This window comes from Phoca vitulina, unplaced genomic scaffold (assembly GCF_004348235.1).
Source record: "Phoca vitulina isolate PV1807 unplaced genomic scaffold, GSC_HSeal_1.0 scaffold1, whole genome shotgun sequence".
In the NCBI taxonomy this organism is placed as follows: Eukaryota; Metazoa; Chordata; class Mammalia; order Carnivora; family Phocidae; genus Phoca; species Phoca vitulina.
The window spans coordinates 45417494-45439359 of record NW_022589704.1 but is presented as its reverse complement, the minus strand read 5'-3'; the positions used below and the strand labels follow the sequence as shown (position 1 = coordinate 45439359).

The window sequence follows — 21866 nt, the reverse complement described above, 5'->3', positions numbered from 1 at the left end:
AAAAAACCTAGCATGTTTGCCAATAGATATCAAGTGATTTACTAATTTGATAATAATCTAATAATTGAGTTATAAGGTTAGGCTCCTGAATATAATAATATATAATAATTTGCTTTTATATTTTCTTATATCTTCAATGGAACCTTGTTATTGCAACATATATGACACAGTAAAATTTAGTACCAGGTATATTTGTCTTAAACTTAGTCTAAAGGGCTAATGACAAAAATAGGAAAAGGGATTTAATTATAAAACATCCTAATCTTTTAGTCTGAACCCTCGGGACGCCTATGTGGCTCAGTCGGTTAAGCATCTGCCTTCTGCTCAGGTCATGGTCCCAGGGTCCTGGGATCGAGCCCCGAGTCAGGCTCCCTGCTTCTTTCCTCCCCGCTCGTGCTCTCTCGCTATCTCTTGTCTCTCTCTCTCAAATAAATAAATCTTTAAAGAAAAAAAAGAAGAAGTCGAAACCCTCATGCTGCTGATGCACAAAGGTGTCTATGATTACTCTGAGCACTTTTTTGTATTTACACAAGACTTAAATGAGTAAATGACTGAATGTTAGTGCTATTACTTAAATTTGTTGAAGAGGTTCTGATGCCCCTGAATCATTTTCCAGGGAACATTCTAAAATTAAACCTGTAACAATAATTGCTTAGTGAGCATAGGAAGTACCAACAAACTTTTCAATGCTGTCTCTTCAAGAAGAAGAATATTCAAAGGAACCTCCTTTTAAATGATACATGAGGACTTTTTCACCCTTGTTAGATGCCTGTTTATTTTTATTAGAACTTTTAAGACACTGAATATAGCAACTTAGGATCCTTTAAGTTTGTACCTCAGCCTAATTACTTAACCAATTCAAAAATTGACTTCTTTTAGAAGCTTTGTCTCGTTTCTAATCTGAAATCAATGGTAAGTGTGTGGTGCTAATTAAAGCCATTGCATACTGAAACTTTTATTATTAATATTTATTTTCTAAAACTTAGTGTAGTGACATCCGTATGCATATCCTAAACTAGATTATACCAAATTGTGTTGATACTCCCTACCTTGGGAGATTTGGGGGCACCCACATTTGCCAGAAATATATGAGGCCATGGCTATAATTGGTGGACTCCTTAGAGAATGTGGTATAATTCCTGATTATAGTTCAGACTGGTAGCTTTGAGTGTGATGAGATATTACAAGGAAAACAAATGAAATATTTAAGTATGACTGTTGTTACTTCATGCCTTGCACATTCTCAAGTCTGGTCGAATATAATTATTTTAAGTTTGATTTTCTTTGTTGTTTCTGTCAGAGATTCATATTTATACTTAGGAGAATTATGTCAGAAAAAAATCCCATGATTTTCTATACTAAACTAATATATTCATCATTGACTGTAACTCTCCTAAGTTTTTGAGTGCTCCTTTAGATAATGGTAATGATATTATTAGAGTAGTCTTTCTTGAGTTTTAAGAGGAAGAAATAAGTAACTTTTGAAATTTCACTTTCATTTTATTTTATGGTGAAATATTTTTTTGCTAGCTTTCTTTTTATAATTCCTTATTTGGAAATAATTTCAAACCTAGAATAAATTTGCGAGAATAGTTGAAGGGATTTATTTTACCTATATTAACCTATTGTTAATATCTTATCTCATTTATGTTATCATTCGTTCTCAATGTTTTTGTGTGCATGTGGGTATGTATGTAATATATTTGTGTAGTATATACACACACACATATATATAATTTTTCTCAACCATTTGAGGGTGAGGGTTTTTTGTTGTTTTCTCAGTAAGCTTTTTTATCTCCTTCGTTTTTGAATACCCATGTTCATGATTTAGTAAGTAAGACATTTTAGTCTGATTTAGGTGGTGATAATCAAACAGAGCATTCTGATAAATTTGCTTTTCCATTATTGGTAATTTTTATTCTTGCTAAAATTTTCCGTGGGCTGCTATGGAAATTTGTAGAACAATGGAGCCAGTATGTGCTTTCTCTCCTACCCACCTTTGAGGTATTTTGGCTAATAGTCACAGAGCAGGGGATAAAGGGAGGGGTGGTACCTGGAGAGGATGATAATAACTCTCCCTAGGGATAGCATCCACTGTTTGGAATAGAACAACTAGCTGACCTTGTCACTAAGCATGTAGTCATTACTTTCATTTTAAAGGTACACTTTAGTCTGAAAATTACATGCTGAGTACAAATATTTCTCAGCTCTTACTCTTCAGAGATCCCTTGATTTTTGAGTGTTTGGACTAATGCTTTACATTATTATTCTTGTTTGCATTGCTCCAAATGACAGAATAATGTAATGCCTGTGTCTTCTGTAGCCTTAAAATATGGTTCCAGAAGGAATACTTTCTCTGCAGTTTCTTACTGTACTAGAGTAGGCTTTTAATACATGCTGACTAATTTAAATGATGATGTGCCCCACACAGCTGCTCTGTTTTGTTTTTGTTAGCTTATGCCTTAAATCTGTGGACTCAGCAAGGTGGTGTCCTAGATCCCCTGATGGGATGTTTGAAGTTTTCTGTACTTTATATTATACATGTTGAGTCTAGAGCTAATATTTTAGTATATATGTATTTATAATCTGTAAAAACTTTAAGAGTTTAATGTTTTAATAACAGATGTGTTATTTGTACATCTATTGAATGCTCAATACTTTACCTATATTATCTTTAATTTTTACTAAAATCTTACAAAGTAAGTGAAATTATCATTGTTTTATGGAATAGAAAAATGAAGCTTAGAGCAATCGTTCGCCTTTTAGATAATAATACCTACCTCCCTTTTTGGGGAAATGGGAGAATTAAGACACCATGTCTGCAGCAGCTCCACCGACTCTGGCACAGAGCAGCCCTCCAGTCAATGGCCATTCCATCACTCTCATCAGTGCCAGTGTCTCAGCTAGTGGCACAGCCGAGGGCCTGCCTGATCTGGACCTACAGACTATATTGACTATATCTGCTATCTTCGGAGATACAAATGGACTGACGCTTGACATAGTTTTATATACCTGTATTCTCAGTTATTGCAGAGAAGCCAGGTGTTAATGACCTGGAATGGTTCCATCATTGGCTTTAACTTCCCAAGCAGCCCTTTAATTATGAAGGTGGCCACTGTGCTTCATGCTGACGACACTGTTCCTCGAAGCTCTGCAGCAGATGGTGGCTGGTGTGCAGATTCAGCACGGTTCCCCGGACCGCGCTGCCGTCTCAGCAGACTCCGCCTGTGCAAGGCATCGGTCTGTGGTGGAGAGACTTCACCTGTGAAACCACACACACACACGCACACACACATGCAGGCACGCATGCGCAAAGATTCTTGTTAAAGTGGGTTGAGGGCTTGGGCTGGACTCTTGTTCTCTGTGTGGCATTTGTATCGGATTTAGAAAGCATATGGCCAGAGAGCTATTTCACCATAAGGCCAGTGAGCAAATAGCCTGGTGTCAGATTCCAGATAAACCACAAGTTTACATTTTGCATTGAGACCGTTTTTATCAGAGAGTGCTATGTTTTACAAGTGCTCACATGAGGGCAAGATGTCTGGTGTATAAAACATGCATTTGATGAATGCCCCAGGGGATAATGATAGGGAGATGAGAACCCTGTGCCAACAAAGGACTCTTTGTTTCACAGAAATTTTTATCATTTTGGACAGGATTGTTTGGATCCAGTAATGGAAGTACAAGGCCTGCTCTGCTTGTGCCTATAAATTGGGAATCCTCTGTATGTGACATGTGGGAACTATTTCTTTGAGAGAAAAGAGAAGCGTGTTTGCTTTTCTGATGTGCCTTGTAGATTTCCCTGGTACTGCTCAGATGACAAAACTTTCAGTGATAGAATTGGAATTGCAGTGGTGATTCACTATGAAGTTAATCGGCCTTAGGCTTCAGGGCCCCCTTATTTTCCCAGGCTCTGTCTAGAATCCTGGGCCTTATTCACATGATCGCATGTGAAATTTGTAGTTGATTTAAACTAATCAGCTAAGATTGGGGTCTTTTTGCACTCCCCTGACCCTCTGTCATATTTTCCCTTGTGCAAAGTGTGTTAGAGTGGCCACTGGCAATTTTGGAATCTGGCTAACAGGATGCCGAGCTGGAGGTGCATTTATTTCGGGCGTAGTAGGATATGTTCATGTGAGCCATATGAAATTGTCATTTTTGGAGGTGGAAGATGATTGAACATTGGCAATTTCATGTGGTCATATGTGGTTTGAAGTTCCTCAGTATATAATTAAGTTATTTCTACTGTCCTGGCAAAACAATGTCTTCCAGGAATCTTCCCACTGCTGACTGAGTCTACCCAGTGTGATGAATGAAAGTACATGGCTAGAGGTCATTTTGTGATATGCATGTGTCCTAGAGCACCTGGCACAGAAAACGTGGGTAGGGAAGAAAGAACGACAAAACTTTGGTTGACCCTAATAGAGGAAAGATTGAATTATCTTTCTAGTCTCTCCTTGGAAAATAAGATCTGTGAAATACGAAGAGGCAAATAAAATGTATGAGTCAAAGCAAAACAAAATAAGTATAAAAAGTATACAAAAGTATGCCAAAGCATATCTACTAATTATTTGAAAACATAGGCTATTTTTCTGGATTTTGTCATTTTTGTGGTGACCGTCAAATTATTTATTTGCAGTACTTTGAAATTTATCTGTCTGTTTACTTATTTATTGAGAGAGAGAATCTCAAGCCAGCTTGATGCTTAGCACAGAGCTCCATGCAGGGCTCTATCCCACGACCTTGAGATCATGAACTGAGCCGAGATCAAGAGTCAGATGCTTAACCAAGAGCCACCCAGGTGCCCTTGAAATTTATTTTCGGAAAGGGTTCCCCTGCCCCCATTGTATAAGCTTCAAAGTTTATAATACTTGAATCTGCCCCTGAATGGGAAGAGTATGGAATGGGGGCCCAATAACAAACAGGTTTTCCCCAGGAACCCAAAGATCCTTTTCAGAGATTATTTTTATAACTTTTTAAAGTAGAGATCAATTACAGTAACATAACCGATTTCCTTTCAGGGGAAAAAGGGATATCATAGGATGAAAATAGATTGTAAGAGTGATACTTGAGTATATAAGATTATGTTTCTAGGGTTAGGATTAGAGTACATTTCAGAAACCATAGCAACCCAATCTATTTCTATCTTCCGTCAACCTTGTTTAGCACCATCTTTCCTTTCAGGAAAATAAAGACAGATAGGAGTCATCAGTGAATGAGATTCTTCTCTTAATGAAACTGGGAGCAGGTATGAAAGATCTTTTTTAAGGGTATCTTCTTGTATTTTTCACTCTGTTTCTCCTAATGATATGTTACCCTGATTGTTGTTGTTGTTGTGTTTTTTTTTTTCCTTTTCTTTGGGGGTGGCCTGGGAGGTGCTACTAGAATCAGCAAATATATTACTTGTTAATAAATTCTCCACCAACATGAATTCTTCAGTTTTTAGATGTAAAACAGATGTTGCTCTGTCCCATTGCTTTATCTTATCTGCTAATTGCACCATCTTTGGGGAGTCTGGGAAACTCTAACAAAAGAAGTAATGCTTTTCTTATTGTTGCACACAAGTGCCCAGATGTCACAAATAATTTAGAAAACCAGGGAGTCAGAGGTTCTACTAATGTTTGTTCCTCAAAGAGCTTTTCTTTAATGAACCCCTGCCAGGGGGATGAAATGTCTCATGAGAAGCCTTGCCTGATTTATTCATGGTGGATACCAGTATGTAGGACGGATATTTAAACATTTAATACTCTCTTACCTCTCAGAACATAGCATATGTATGACTTCTTGCTCCATTGTTTCTTTTATTAGAAACATCTGTGATATACGTCAAACATCATGATTCAACTCATCATAAATAAGCTGTAAGGCATTAGGATGTCAGGAGAGAGGACCCTCAGTGCAGTGCCCACTTGTGATCTTACCTTTTTTCTCTTATATTTCCCTAGCTTGGTGAGTGTGATAAATAACCTTCAGTTCTATAAGGCAGAATCTGAAGCCTGAAAGATGCCTCACAATTCACTCACCATATCAAGTTCATGAAAGCCTCCTTAGTCTCTGCTTTGGGATGACCTTAGTGTCTCCTGACTCCTTCTGACTTATAATCAGAGGAGTTTTTGTTTTGTTTTGTTTTTTTAAGGAAATATAGTTCGTATAGCATGTTTCCAGCCACATTCAATGGTCAGTCACCATTGCATCATATTAATCCATTCAACAAATATTTGAGTGCAGGAGAGAAATGGAATGAAGTGGTAGTTTGGTGTCTCCTTCAGGTCTGTTTTCTACCCATCTCCATCTTGCTCTCTGCCCTGGGAGACAAATCAATATAGACTATATTAATGGGCCCTCTGGAAAGAATGCTGAGGGAGGGAGAGCGTGAGTTCAGCCTGTTTATTCTTTTAGCTCTTTTAGTGTGGTACACATTCCCTTCTAGGATCCTGGCTGATACAGATGCTAGTCAAGAAATACCTCTGTGATGCTTTGACGTTTTCAGTGACATATGAAGGACGTGAGGAAAATGCCGTGGAGATGTGGAGGGAAAGAACCTTCTGTGTAGAAAAACTCTTTTCTCAGAATGTTGAATAGACAGCAGAGTGGACTGGGTGGTTGGAATGAAGTAATAAGCAAGTGGGAGAATAGTAGGAAACTAAGTCAGAGGGATAGTAGAATGAGGTGGGAAGACCACAGAGTGCTTTATGGGGCCTATTTTCATTGTGAGATTAGAAGTCATTGGAGATGATGAAAGACTTATAATGTGTCACTCTGGCTACTATTTGGAGAATAGACTGGGGGCAAATGTGGAAGCAGGAAGGACAGATAGAAGACTACTGAGAAAGGCAATGGTGACGGTAGTGGCAAAGGTAGTGAAAAAATGCTGGAATTCTGGATGTGTTTTGGAATACAAGGACAGGATTTGGTGATGGATGTAGGATGTTAAAAGAGCAATTCATAATCATGCCAAAGTTTAGCAACTGGATGGATGGACCATCATTTCTTTTTTAATGTTTTTTTTTCTAAATTTTTATTTATTTTTAAAGTAATCTCTACACCCAGCGTGGGGCTTGAACTCACAACCCCAAGATCAAGAGTTGAAGGCTGTACTGACTGAGCCAGCCAGGTGCCCCCCACCCTTTTTTTTTTTTAATTATTTTTATGGACCTGTCATTTCTGATATGAGGATGCCCATTAGAGGAAGAGTTTAGAGAGGAAGATTAGGAATTTGATCTGTTAAGTTTGAGATGCATCAAAGTATTGAGTGGGCAGTTCATGGAAAATGTCTAGACTAGAGATACAAATTCAGGAGCCATTGACATATAGATAGTATTTAAAGTTGAGACTTACTGAAATTACCTGGGCTGTTGATTCTCAAATTCCTTAGTTGGGTATTTATAAATACAATTTTCATTGTAAATATATAGTGCTTGGGTCAGCCTGGTTAACCTTTAAAAACAACATTATAGGGGCGCCTGGGTCGCTCAGTCATTAAGTGTCTGCCTTCGGCCCGGGTCATGATCCCGGGGTCCTGAGATCAAGTCCCGCATCAGGCTCCCTGCTCGGTGGGAAGCCTGCTTCTCCCTCTCCCAATCTTCCTGCTTGTGTTCCTGCTCTCGCTATCTCTGGCTCTGTCAAATAAATAAATAAAATCTTTAAAAAAAAATTATATTTTTTTCTTTCTAATTTTTATTTAAATTCTATTTAGTTAACGTATACTGCAATATTGGTTTCAGGAGTAGAGTTCAGTGACTAATCACTTACATACAACACCCACTGCTCATCATATCAAGTGCCCTCCTTAACTACCCATCCTCCATCTATCCCATCCCTCCACCCACTTCCCTCCATCACCCCTCTGTTTGTTCTGTTTTTAAGAATCTCTTATGGTTTGTTTCCCTCTCTCTTTTTTCTTCCCCCCCCATATGTTCATCTGTAAAAGCAATATTAAGATTAGAAATGATATTTTATAAAAAATAAAAGATGTATATATTCTATAATTAACGTATATACAACATAAGCACCTATAAACGTGCATAACCACTAACATACTGGTATGTGTATATAAACTCATAGGTAGACTATAAAGTGTGTATAACACAAAGACTATGTTTGAAAATATTATTTGTCTTTTTGGAAGGCTTTTTTTTTAAATGTCAGAAAGTGAGAGTAATCACTGATTTTCCTGCCAAGCGGGGAATTAAATTATAACTCTGAAAAGAGAACATAAGGAACGTTATTGCAGCTATCCTTGAAATGTCAGTCTACTTTTAAAATGCAATGATTTTAAGCCATTTGTTTACAATATGGCATCTCTATATGTAAAAATTTCAAACGCTTAGCCCTCTGTGATTTATCTCTAACGTTTTAGGATTTTGAATACATGGCATTCGTAGTAGTAAAGAAATCTTTGATATCCAAAACACTAGAGCAGGGGTCATCAGAGTGGTTTTTCCAGGGTAGTTATTTTGTCACCAACTAGCCATGTCAATTTACAACACTTACCACTCTCTAGGTTTAACTTCTGTAGACTTAACTTCTATAGGTTTTTTGCTTGAAAATGAGAAGATTAAATTAGATTACTGCTATTACCATAGTTCTAGAGACCCCCTCCAGACTGGTAACAATGGGCCAGGTATACCAAAGATGCCTGGGTCCTTCACTATTTCTTTTTCTTTCTTTTAAGATTTCATTATTATTGCTATTTTAATGTAATCTCCAATATGGATCTTGAACTCATGACCCCAAGTCACATGCTCTACCAACTGAACCAGCCAGGTGCCCATTCCTTCACTTTTAGCTTTTACTTGCTCTGTGTTAGTGTTACCAAGGAAGACATTTTTGAGCCACAGGAGCACCAGTTCATTTGTTTGTTTGTTTATTTATTTATTTATTTATTTTTAATTTATTTTTTTTTAAAGATTTTATTTATTTATTTGACAGAGAGAAAGAGAGCACAAGCAGGGGGAGAGGCAGAGGGAGAAGCAGACTCCCCACTGAGAGCCCGATGTGGGGCTTGATCCTGGGACCCTGGGATCATGACCCGAGCTGAAGGCAGACACTTAACCGACTGAGCCACCCAGGCGCCCCAGGAGCACCAGTTTAAAAGTCTTTAAAAAACAGTTAGTTGTTCATCTTTTCTAGAAAAAAAACAATTTCAAATAACAATGTGCAGACTTTTTGTCAGCTTTGAGAGCTGTCTTACCTCTAAACCACTGCCCCAAAAACATACCCAGCCAGTTCCATAACTGTCTTCCCAGGTAACTTTTTTTCCTTTCTTTTTTTTGCCTCTGAAGTATAATTTAGCCTTAACATTCTTTGATTACAGTCTTAGGATCTTACAGTTGAGACAGACCTTAGAAATTCTCTCTCTCAGCCTCTTTCCTGATACAGAATGACCACCACATCCGTGAGACTAGTTACTCAAAATCTATTTGCAGAGTACCATGAGCTCATCAACTGCGATGGTAACCCATTCCATTTGGTAGCAGCTCGTGTACTTTCTTAGGTGCTGCCAAGATAAATACCTTTGAAATCTTCATTTTTCTGTCATTTTACCATAGTGATTTGAAAACACTGTCTGTGGTTAGTGGCTTTCAAAGTTTACTGTACATAAGAATCACAGGGTTAAGATGAATATTCCAGGATTCTCTATACAAAGATTGTTTCAACGGATCAAGAGATGAAGCCCAGCAATCTACATTTTTTAATAATCATTTTGTGTGATTGTGATTCTAGATTATTATTATAATTCAACAAAGAATATTATGAAATGGTAAATTCAGTTTTAAAATAGTTTGTATAATATGATTCTATTTTTCCATGCAATACAATCTTGGTGTAAAAAAAAATCAATTTAGGGGCACCTGAGTGGCTCAATCGGTTAAGCTGTTGACTCTTGATTTCGGCTCAGGTCGTGATCTCAGGGTCCTGGGATTGAGCCCTTGTTGGTCTCCACACTCAGTGGGGTGTCTGCTTCAGTATTCTTTCTCTCCCTCTCTCTTTCCCCGTGTTCCCCCCCCCCTCTCTAAAGTGAATGAATAAATCTTAAAAAGAAAAATCAATTTAGGAGGATATCCCGAAAATGGTATCAATGGTTGATTATTTGTGCTCGTTGGGATTGTGGCCAATTTATACTTTTACTTCTCTTTTCATCCTAATATTTTCACAATGACTGTATAGTACTTTTATCATTAAAAACAGTAAGTTTTAGGGGCACCTGGGTGGCACAGTCAGTTAAGCATCCAAATCTTGGTTTTGGCTCAGTTTGTGATCTCATGGTCATGAGATTGAGCCCCGAGTTGGGACTCTGCACTCAGCACAGAGTCTGCTTGGGATTTCTCTCTCCCTCTTCCTCTGCCTCTCTTCCTGCTTGTGCTCTCTCTCTCTCAAATAAATGAAGATTGTATTTATTTATTTGAGAGTGAGCAAGCACACAAGTGCCACCCAGGTACCCCCCCAAAATAGTAAATTTTAATGAGTATTTATCACCCCCACTTGTTATCATAAAGGTGATTTTTATAGAGCATGGAGACTTGCAAGGATGAGAGAGACCTTCCTAGCCTGGCAACATTCTTCCTGCTCCTCATTGTTTCAGGGCACGTTGGAGTAAAGGTCCTTTGTAAAACATACTGACTCTTCTGATCTCTAAAGGGAAGATGGTGGTCAGCATTGGTAGTCATATCATTATTCAGTCCAGATTTCATCAGTCGTTCGTTTGTTCTTTCAAGCAACATTGTGTTCTAGGTTCTGTGCCACTCGCCAAGGCTATAAAGCAAAACTTCTGCACCAAATTCCTACTATAGCAGAGGAAATAAAGGTTGCATATAAAAGAACTGCCTCTCTTTGGGAAGTGGCGAGAGCTGGCTTCACTTAAGAGTTGTTGAATGAAGTGAGTCTTGAAAAATGAGGAGCAGTCTTATCTAAGCAGATGGGAGTTGGGAGGGGGTGGTGGAGATTTTTCCTTGAGAAGCATATGCAAAGCCATAGAAATGTGAGCTAGTGTCTTATAAATGGGACACTCTAAGTACTTTGATATGGCTAGAGGACTGGCTGCCCCTGACAGGACTGCAAGAGGTAATTTGGACAGGTAAGCAGGAGTCCAATCTTGCAGCATTGTATATGCCATTTTAAAGAATTTGCGGATTTAGGCAAGTAACTTTATACTGGTGGTAGCAGTGTGGCAGATAGATTGGAGGGGGTGGCTGGAGGTGGTGAGACCAGTTGAAAGCTATTCTGGTACTAAGAAACAGTGTTAGAGGCAAAAATTGTTAAGGAGTTGGAATTACCAGGACATCCTGACTGAGTGTTGGGGGGGGGGGGGGGAGGTAACCAAGAGGGAGGAGTCTGGCATGACTCCTAGTATTTCATAGAAGGTTGCTGGGTGGATTGGATTCTAGCACCATTTTTGCAGGGCAGAAGATAGGAGGATATCAATCCTAAAGGTTGTTTTCTTAATTTCCTTCTTCTTTTTTTTAAAGGAGATAGAAGTTTATTGAATACACTGCAAAGGAGTGGTGGGCAGGACAGCCAAGGAGAGAAGGTTGTGAAGGTTGTTTTCAATTTAAGAATATTACTGCTCTCTTACAGTATAGAAGGAGCAAAAAGTACATGGCACATATAGAGGACAATAAAATATCTGAATTTACCATCTGGACACTTGTTTTCCATGTGCCTATCTCTATATTTAATTTCAACATTTCTAGGTCTCAGAAGATTGCTGTGCCCTGGAAAGTCTTCAGTATATGTGGTTTCATAATTTTTCATTTGGATGCTACTTCCCCCTTTGTCTATGTAAATCTAGAGATAACTGTGAGGGAGATAATGCCTTTAGAAAAGTCAGAAAGTCATGCCAAGAATGAACCATTTGGGAAGGGGAGGGATGTCAGAGAGCAAGGATAAATTTCAGGAAATGTTGACTATTCAGTGATGGCAGATAATTTAAATTTAAATGGCAATGTCTAGTCAGCCTTTGTATTTGAATGGCTAGAATCCATGCATATTTACCAAACAAGAGCAGGATATGCATATGATCTCTATCGTACATTCTGCAATTCAAAATTTGATTTAGATAATTTTACATAAAGGAATAGACTCTAAATGAGCTTAAATGATTTTTCCATGTGTTAGTGGTAGCTGCTAATGCAATGTATCTACTCTGTTGATATGCAAAAGTAATTTTTTTGTACCTAGACTAAGAAACAGATTGCTGACAGATGCCCTATATCTTTAAAGCAAATTTATTGTATATTTCTAAAAGTAACATATGCTTTTATAAAAAAAAAAAATTAAGGTATGGAAATGGAAGTAAAATGTAAAAGTCTACTTACTTTCCTTTACTACAAGTTGATGAGTATCCTTCCATATTTATATGTGTCTGTATAAATGCCCGCTCATTATTTCTTAAAGTGTAGTATTCAAAGGTTTTGAGATAAGATAAGAGAGATAACAGCCATGGAAAGTATCATGTAATTTAAATCTTGGTAGTCAGTAGTAGTCCACCTCTTCAAGCAGGTGACAATATTTGGGGCAACGATGCTTATCTGTTACTAAATAATTAGCAACTGGTTTAGGTTAAGCCAGGATTAATTCTCTCTGTAATTTTTTTTTCCTAAGGCAAGGGGAATAGTAATCATGTATGGCATCTCTTAATCTGTAAAATCTGTCTACAGATTCTTTTCTAATCATCCCAGGAACCTACTAACCTTAGTTTAGTCCAGTAAAAACAATTGGTTGAGGAACGTAACTCTTTTAACCTTCGGCATCTGTTAAAAGCAGAGTTAACTTTTATACTCCTTAGGAGAGGAGAAGGGGTTGTGTGTTAGAAGCCAGTGTACATGACATGCAGTTTGCACCTACTAGTGTCCTTTTGCTTGGAATTATATGACCATACTATCACTCTGAGTTCTGTTAGGCGCTTGGCCCTCTAGCCTATGAACAGCAGTTTGAAACCAGATGATTCTCTGAGATCGCTCCTTAAGACCAGCTGCAGTTTGGAATGACCACTCATTGTCCTGGAATAAGCAGCTTAGACCCAACTAGTCACCCTACTGACTCTCCCCATACAAAGATGTTTCTGTCCCACACAGGCAAGGACTCCCTGTTCTCCAGGCTCAGCTGTGGAGTGTGCTGAATTAATCAAAGCCCACTTAGACCACATTCCCCCAAGACTAGCAGATTTCTATAGCGACTCCACCCTAAAGCTGTGAACTCTTGCCCTTTTAAATGTTCTTCTGACAGCTGGGCATCCAAGAGCAGTCTAACCCTCGGAAGACAGTTTAGGAAGAATGTTCTCCGAGGTTTACTGATGAGAAATGTGCATTTACATATCCTTTTGCCAGTCGGAATCGTAACTAACATTTTTAAGTGCCTAAAATTTAGTAAGTGCTGAGTTGGATGCTGACTCTCACTGTTTCATTTTGCCCCAAATCAAATACTCGTAATTATTTCTGTTTTACAGAGAAGGAAATGGAGAGCCTGCTAGGATAAGAGTGTGTGACAGACAGCCTGCCAGGACAAGTGGTTTTCCACTCTGGCTGCACCTTGGAATCACTTGAAAAGCTTTTTTGAAATACAGATTCCCGGGTTTATGCAGATGAATTAGATTAGAATAGCTGGGGGTGGGTTCTGGCATTGGGATTTTAAAACAAAAACCTTTCCCAAGTGATTCCCATTGGAAACCAGGATTGAGAATCTTTGTCCTGATTTGTCCGACATTCATACCTTATCAAATCATGGTCCCTGTACCAGTTGCATTTTCATGAGGTAGAAGCTTGTTAGAAATCCAGAATATCAGGATTTTCCCAGACCTGTCAGAATCTGAATTTTAAAAAGATCCCTAGGGAACTATTTGTACTGCCTTTGCAACTCTTCTATAGAGCTAAAGCTCTTCTAAAATTAAAAATGTTTATTAGAAAAAAAAAAAAGATCATGTTTGGGATACAGAGATCAAAACCTTCCCTCCAGAAGCTCAGTCTTGCAAGAGAGAAACTTATTAAAAGGCAATTTGCTAAGAGCTATAATGGAAGTAATGAAGAAAGTGCTGTCACTTTATGGGAGGAAATGAAAAACGCTGCTTACAGGAATTAAGTGAAAATTGCCCAAGGAAGGTGACTTGAAGGCATTCCAGGCCATAAAGGACAATACCTTTATGAAAAGTTGCTAATAAAGGGAATTAAAAAAAAAAAAAACATGAAACTGAGCTTTGATGAAAATATACTCTTTAGTACACATGCATATATTTTTTTAAATATTACAAATCCTAATCCAAAACTAAGAATTAGTACCGGACTAAGGAGATACCACAATTATGAATAGTTTCTTTCTCTTTTTTGAGAAAAGCAAAGTAATTAAGGGAAACTAGTCATTTGTAGCGTTAGCATTCTTGAAGGGGGTGGGGGATAGACCCTTTTTTTATTTTTTATTTTTTTTTTTTTTATTTTTTTATTTTTTTATTTTTTTTAAAGATTTTATTTATTTGAGAGAGAGAATGAGATAGAGAGAGAGAGCATGAGAGGGGGGGAGGGTCAGAGGGCGAAGCAGGCTCCCTGCTGAGCAGGGAGCCCGATGCGGGACTCGATCCTGGGACTCCAGGATCATGACCTGAGCCGAAGGCAGTCGCCTAACCAACTGAGCCACCCAGGCGCCCTAGACCCTTTTTTTAAATTCTGTATTCTTGGGACTGTTGAGACCCTACTCTACCTTAACTTTTCAGTTTCTTGGAGGTGCCATGCTTCATTTCTCCGTGGGGATTTTGAGGGTGCTGTTTTCTCTGCTGGGCATGTCTGACCCTTTCTTCTACTCCTGGTGAATTTCTCCTCATCCTTTAGCTAGGATTCTGCTCAGAATCACTTCTTCTAAAAAGCCTTTTCTAATTTACAGTCTAAGTTAGTTACCATTCTTCTGGATTCATAAAGCATCCTGTGTTCATGTTCTTGCCAATTTTCTTTTTGTTTGTCTCTCCCATGAAACAGTACCTTGAAGGCAAGGGTTATTTTTCAATAATGTTTATTCAGTAAATGCTTTGAAGTAAATGAAATATATGGAAACAATAGCCTATTTTTGCCCTTAGTTTACAGTGGCAAGATAATATTTGTAGATGGCAATCAGAGATTGAAATGCTCTTAGCATTAATAGCTAGGAAGAAATTTAGAGACTTCCACCTGTGCATAACTTGTGCCTGGCAAATAGCAGATTGCCAATGCATTTTAGTTGCTTGAAAGAATTAACATTCTCATTTTATACGTGAGGACTCTGATTTAGATTATGTTAAAGGTACATCTCTCTTAGCATATAATTAAGATAATGTGAACTCAGACATGGATCATTACTCATAAATGAACAATAATTTTTATAGCTTCCAGTTGTGAAATGCCCCTATATGTCGGGTGTTACAGAAATAACATATATGTGTAATATACATATGTGGTCACATTTCATCCTCTGAAAAGCTTATGAGGCCTATGTTAGATTTGGAGAACAGATTCGGACTCAGAAATATATGATTATAGAGCTCATGCTCTTTTCCTAATTGGTATTCTTTCTGCCTTCCCTGCTGCCTCCCTTTCTTTAAGAAGCAGCTCCCACCTTTCTCTTGGTGGAAATTGTAAGGCTGGGAATCAAAGTCATATATAAATCACTGGACTTCTTTTCTTCCCGTCTCTACATTTATAAAACAGACCTATTAAACTATATCAGCGATTCATTCGTTATGCAACAAATATTTGGAAGGCTAATGTAAGTGCTGAAGACACAGCAGCAAAAAGAACAGACAAGAGCCACAGTCCTGGGGCGCCTGGGTGGCTCAGTCAGTTAAGCAAACAACTCTTGATTTCAGCTCAGGTCATGATCTCAGAGTCCTGGGATCGAAACCCGTGTCAGGCTCTGCACTCAGAGTCTTCCCCTGCTTGCTCGCTCTCTCTCTTTCTCGCTCTCAAATAAATAAATAAATAAATAAAATCTTAAAAAAAAGAAAATCCACAGTCCCACAGAGCTTACATTATGGTGATTGAGACTGAAAATAAACAAGTAAAATGAAATCCAGTAGTGAAGCAAATAGAACGGGGTGATGAGGAAGAATGTGGCTGGAGTAAGGTGTGAGGCCATCCATGGAGAGGGTGGTCTGAGAAGTCTTTCCTCAGGAAGCGACATTTAAGTTGAGAACTGAAAAGTAAAGCAGGAATCAGCCATGAATAGATTTGGAGGTGGAGAGTCCTAGGCAGAGCGAGGCTCCAGGCCAAAAATCCCGAAGCTGCAGAAGCTCTGCCTGTTGGAGGGACCACTGAGACCAGTGTGGCCGGTGGGAAGAGTTGAAGTGGGTGAGAGTAGAGGCTGGTAGGTCCAGGTCATGAAGTTGAAATAAATGGTAGACACCGTTTCTCAAACGCCAACGTACAGATACCCCAGAGGAATCCATGATGATGTTCTCAGATCTTTGATACCTTCGACATCTTTGATGTTTCCTTCCAATGTCTTCACTTTTCATGTAGTTGGGAAAATCCTTCCTTGTTAGTAATGTCCCAGAATAGAGGCCAGAAACTTGCATGGGACCCATGCATAGGAGCCAGGCTCTGTCAGATCCACCCAGGTAAGACTTTGAATTGGAACCTAGTGACAAGAAACCTGCAGCATGGAATCTCTTCTAGCAATGAGGGGGGCAGATACATTTCATCTATAGGCGCACCTACAGCCCGGTTTCTACTATCGCAGCTGGTGCCCAGATCCCGGTTAGCCTGAGGGACTTCGGCGAGAGTGCCTGGTGCTGGTGGCCGTATTGAGCACACCGAACCAGCCTTGCGCTGTTATTTTTGTGCTGTTTCTGACTGTGTAGCTTCATTTTCTGGCCATCATGGAGTTTCTGTGGATCTCTCATATCCTTCTAGACATTTCTTTTTATTTAAATTAACTAGAGCACATTTCAGTGTTTGCGATTAAGAACTCTGTGTCAGTGTCCTGAACTTGCAAGTAAGGGTCAGGGAGATTTACTACCTATGTCTGAGAAGCATTAGATCAATGAGATTGATTCCAACTCTAAGTTCCTGGGCTAATTAGTGGCCAAAAATGACCTGGAGATATAAACACTGCTTATTTCAAAACCCTGTTTTCCATATTTTTATTTGTAAAATTAGTATCTGTAAACTTGTCTCTGTTAGAGAAGGCTGCTATTTTATTCTGTGCACTCATGGGAAGTTGGACTAATCATTCCATTATATTCTTCTGGAAACCTCTTATCGGTCCCCTTAACTTCAAGAGCAGGATCTAGTACAAAGATACTACTTTTTTTTTTTTTAAAGATTTTATTTATTTGTCAGAGAGAGAGAGAGGGTGCGAGCGCACAAGCAGGGAGAGGGAGAAGTAGACTCCCCGCTGAGCAAGGAGCCTGATCATGACCTGAGCTGAAGGCAGACGCTTAACCAACTAAGCCACCCAGGCGCCCCAAAGATACTACCTTCTTCACTAGACTTTAGATCTCTCCAGGCTCCCAGATACCTCATTGATAAGGATTACATTGCCCTGGACAACTTCTCTCTCACCAAGAGCCCCCTTGTCAGTAAAGCTAAGCAAGTATTTAATTATTAACCACAATCCTAAGCATATATGCATTTGTAGTGTCTGTTCAGTTATTCTTTCAATAAAACAGGTAACTAGCCATTTATGAGGTCCACTGTGCTGCATTTGAGAAAGGGCTTCTGAATTTTAAATGGTTCTTAATTGCTGTACAAGAGTAAGGTGAAAATATGCTTAGAATTTTCACCACCCCCATCTGTTCTATACGCGCGCCAAGCTGGTCTTGGAAGAGTTGTTAAAAATTAGCTACTTCTCTAAAATGGCTTTCCATTTTCTGCCTCTCTGGCCATCTTTCCACTCTGTATTGAAGTTCTGAATCTTTACTAACTCCTGCCAGTTTTATTTGTTAGAAGCTATTCTTATATCTATAACAATTTGTTTTCTTTTTTTATTGACATGTCAGTTGGATGCAGTGCTCTTCATGATGACTCCTAGCAAAGAAAGTCCCTCTTCCAACATGTGTGTAGGTAAAAATGGTGCTTGATTCTGGGAAATATTCACTTGTTTACTTTAATGGAAATTGTTCATTGTTATGCAGAGGAGAGAATGAAGCACCCCATTTTTCTCATTTAAAGATCTTATCTCCTGTGATACCAGTAGACACTTTTAAGAGTAGTTTGCTTTGAATATCAATTGAAAAGTAGATTTTTGACTCAAAAGTGTCTTTCTGTCAGATGTAACCATTAGGCTTATGCATATTCAGGCTTCACTTTTGCCAGTGAATTTTCAGAGATTTCCTACTTAGTTCATTCTTTGTCAGTACATTTTTGGTGACACATTCTGGTAACTTGAGTGTTATCACCTAGGGATATATCTTTGTCTTTATAGTTTAGAAACAGAATGCTTTGGGTGAAAGATTCTCTTTATGGAATATCTTTCCTGATTGTCACTTTTCCCTCTTCTTTCTTAAGACACGATGCACATTTTAAGTTATATATTATGGGTGGAGATGTCATTTGTTGTCTCAGTAGGGACATTATGGGAAATTGAAAGTAAATCTTCCAAAGAAACATTTTAGCCAGGTAATGGGTACATGATGGTTTATTGTATTATTCTGTTTACTTTATACATGTTTGATTTTTCTTTTCATAATGAAAAGCTAAAAAGACACCATTGTATATTGGATTAATATAACGCTATGACATAGGCAATTCACTAGGCTTCTCTGAACTTAAGTGCCCTTATTTGTAAAAGGAATACATAAATAAAAGAATAAATGCTTCATTTGTAGGATTAGGATTTGATCCGGAGATGAATGCTCGAGTGTTCCAGCGTGGACTGTAGGCAGAAATACTGTTCACATGTTGAGTATTAATTAGAGAAGGATTTTTTGCAAGTGTCACTCAGTATTGCTTAACCTAGAAAGAACTGGACAGATTTGCATAGTTGCTTTTTGTATCAGGATCATGTAGGGTCATGGAGGCCAAAAGAGAAGATGGGTTGCCTTTAGAAGGTAGTCCTGTGGGAAATGGTGCAACAAAATCAGAGTTTACTGTATGCCTAGAAATGTGCAAAATTTTTATCATAAATTATCATATTTCTTGCTCACAACTACATAATAAAAGAGTACCATAATCTTTTGTTATACAGATGAGGTAAGTCATTTGGCTCAGAGGTTAAATATCTTGGCCAAGTTCATATGACTAAAAAAAATGATAGAACTAAGAATAGAAATTGCCTAACTCTATGACCTCAGCAATTATTTCAAGTCAGGCTTTTTTTTTTTTTTTAAATTTTTTTATTGTTATGTTAATCCCCATACATTTCAAGTCAGGCTTTTTTTAAAACTTTTTTTTTTGTTTTGTTTTCATACTTTTTTCTGTATGCAGTTTTATTCAGCTGTATGAGCAGATTTATGTGAGGTTTCTATTATAATAGTCCAAAAAAGTCCACTTTTGGAAGTGGAAAGGATTTAAATGAAAATGTATAAATGCATATAAATAATCATATATTGTGTTTCCCAGGACTGCCATAACAAATACCATACACTCGGTGGCTTAAAACAACAGAAATTTATTTTCTCATACTTCTTGCAGCCAGACGTCCAAAATCAGTGCGTTTGCCGGGTGGATTCCTTCTAGAAGCTCTGAGGGGAAATGATTTCATGTTTCTTTCCTAGCTTCTGGTGGCAGCTGGCTATCTTTGGCTTGTAGTCTCTGCCTCACCTTCACATGGTTTTCTCCCTGTGTCCATCTGTGTATCAGATCTCCTCTCCTTTCTTTTATAAGGATGCTGGTCATTGGCTTTAGGGCCCACCCGAAATCCAGGATGATATCATCTGAGATTTTTAACTTAACTAATTATATCTACAAAGACCCTGTTAATAATCACATTCACAGGTGCTTTGAGGTTAGGATTTGGACATATCTTTTGGGGGGCCACTATTTGACCTGCTATATATTTTGAACACTTAGAGTAAAGAAACAGGTAATATAGTACAAGAACAGTGCAAACATTGGTTTCAGTCCATTTTAGTTCACAGATTACTTCGTTTTAAGTATATTTTATATGCAAATGTTATTTTATATATATTACCTAAAATAAAAGATATCTCATGATGATTTTAGACTTAAATTTCATTTTCTTTTTGCTGGCTCACTAAGTAAAAATATATGCTGATCATCCTCTTTCAGTTATTCCCAGGATATACTATTGCATATGCACATTTAGTTACTCATTACTTGAAACTTTGATATTTGAAATTACTTTTAAGAGATTCTAAATGGTAAAAAGATATTTAATATTTCAGTGAGATCTCCTGATTCTCATCCCGAAGCACTTACCATCATGACCAGAATGTTAGCACTAGATTCAGTGAGGAGATAACGAATTCAAAAGATTGACACAGCAAAGAAGATATAGTGATATTTGATGATTGACCAAAATTGGGGGCATCTAAGAGGGAGAAGCCAAAGATACACTAAAATGGGCATTAAGAAATCTGGATTCCATTCTCAGCATTTTATACGTTCTGCACCTCTGCAGAGTAGAACAGAAAAAAAAAGAAAAATTCTAGAGAAATGGAGATGACCACCACATGCAGAGCGTTATTAGCCCTGGGGGCGGGGGGGATACTTCATGAAGATATGTGGACATCAAATTTTAAGCAAACTTTCAGAGATAAAAAAAGGAGGGAATCAAGGATGAGAGGTGCTCTGTACACTTTTAAAGCAATCAATATGTATTTTTGACCGGAACTTTGAAATAATAGATTTGTTTTGAAACAGTTTAGTGTCATATTAAGGAGGAGATGCTAACTGAACAATAACTGGAAGCATTGTTGGTAAGGGATCAGGAAAAGATGGCTAAGGAGCATAATTACAAAAAAGATGCATATGCACTTAAACTGTTTTAACTTACAGCTTATACAAATGTATTGATTTGTCAAACTTTTCGTGTAAGGCCTTTCCTTTGAGTGTGAGTCTGCTCACTGGAGTTATACAAAGACTTTCTTTTGTAAATAATACCCATTACAGGTCGTCCCAATATTACTTTATCAAATGGGAGGGAGAATGTAGGGACACCTAGATGCCACTTAAGTGCAAATTCTTTCCAAACTGTAATAATTTCATCTCAGTCTTTCATAGCCTTATTGTCAACCTATAATGTGACAGTGGGGAGTGACTACTTGACTAAACTGTGGTTTTATTAGGAAGGAAGAATGAGGAATGGGTGCTTGTTAGGTAGCCAACAGCTTTCATTCCAATGAGCACACAAGAGAATTGGTGGGAACAGAACTGCTTAAAAATATATGTGGGCAGGTTCTAGTAGCTGTAAGCTCTCAGTTAGCTATGAGCACCAGTTGGTATGGTTTACACTTTAATGGGACTGTCAGTCAGCCTGGTGAGTGGTGAACTGGTTAAGTAGAATTCTGCTTTGAAAACCCTATTTGTCGAATGGAGCTTTAAAAGTGCTGCAAAGGCTCACGTAAGATTCAAGGGGAAAGGATTTACAGAGAAAATCAGATTTGAGCCACCTTTGAAGGACAAAATAGTCGAAGGATTCATGATAAAGTGAGTGCCTGTTTGTTCTATGGGGTTGAGAAATTGTTGAGTCCTGGCATTTGTATATCACAGGCTGAGAGATAAGGGGAGAGAAATTTCCAGCCTTGATTTCAGGTTGTGAGAGATCATTTCTGTGACTGGGTCATGTCATTGTGTAGCTGTTCTTGGGTGGTCTATTCCTGGGTGGCCATCCGCATCTTGCTTGAGCATGGTGAGTCAGAGCTGAAATGTAGATGTGACATTCTTGGATGGTTTAAAGCAGTGCTTATTGCATGGTATCATTTATATTTGTATATATGCACACATTTA

General features: G+C 38.2%; 1 protein-coding gene across 19 annotated transcripts in view; it reads left to right on the top strand.

The window, feature by feature from the left end:
* The window catches only part of GULP1 (GULP PTB domain containing engulfment adaptor 1), a 254972-nt gene that overhangs the window by 30786 nt on the left and 202320 nt on the right, over positions 1-21866 (top strand). For 6 of the 19 annotated variants that reach the window (XM_032406429.1, XM_032406409.1, XM_032406363.1 and 3 more), the window contains exon 1: positions 4939-5248. The exons of 4 other annotated variants lie outside the window; for them this stretch is intronic. The gene's annotated coding sequence lies outside the window, so the exon portion shown is untranslated. Of the gene's footprint in view, positions 1-4938; positions 5249-10486; positions 11078-21866 lie in introns of those variants that run through there. 9 more of the 19 variants (XM_032406445.1, XM_032406465.1, XM_032406476.1 and 6 more) reach the window with 6 other exon arrangements.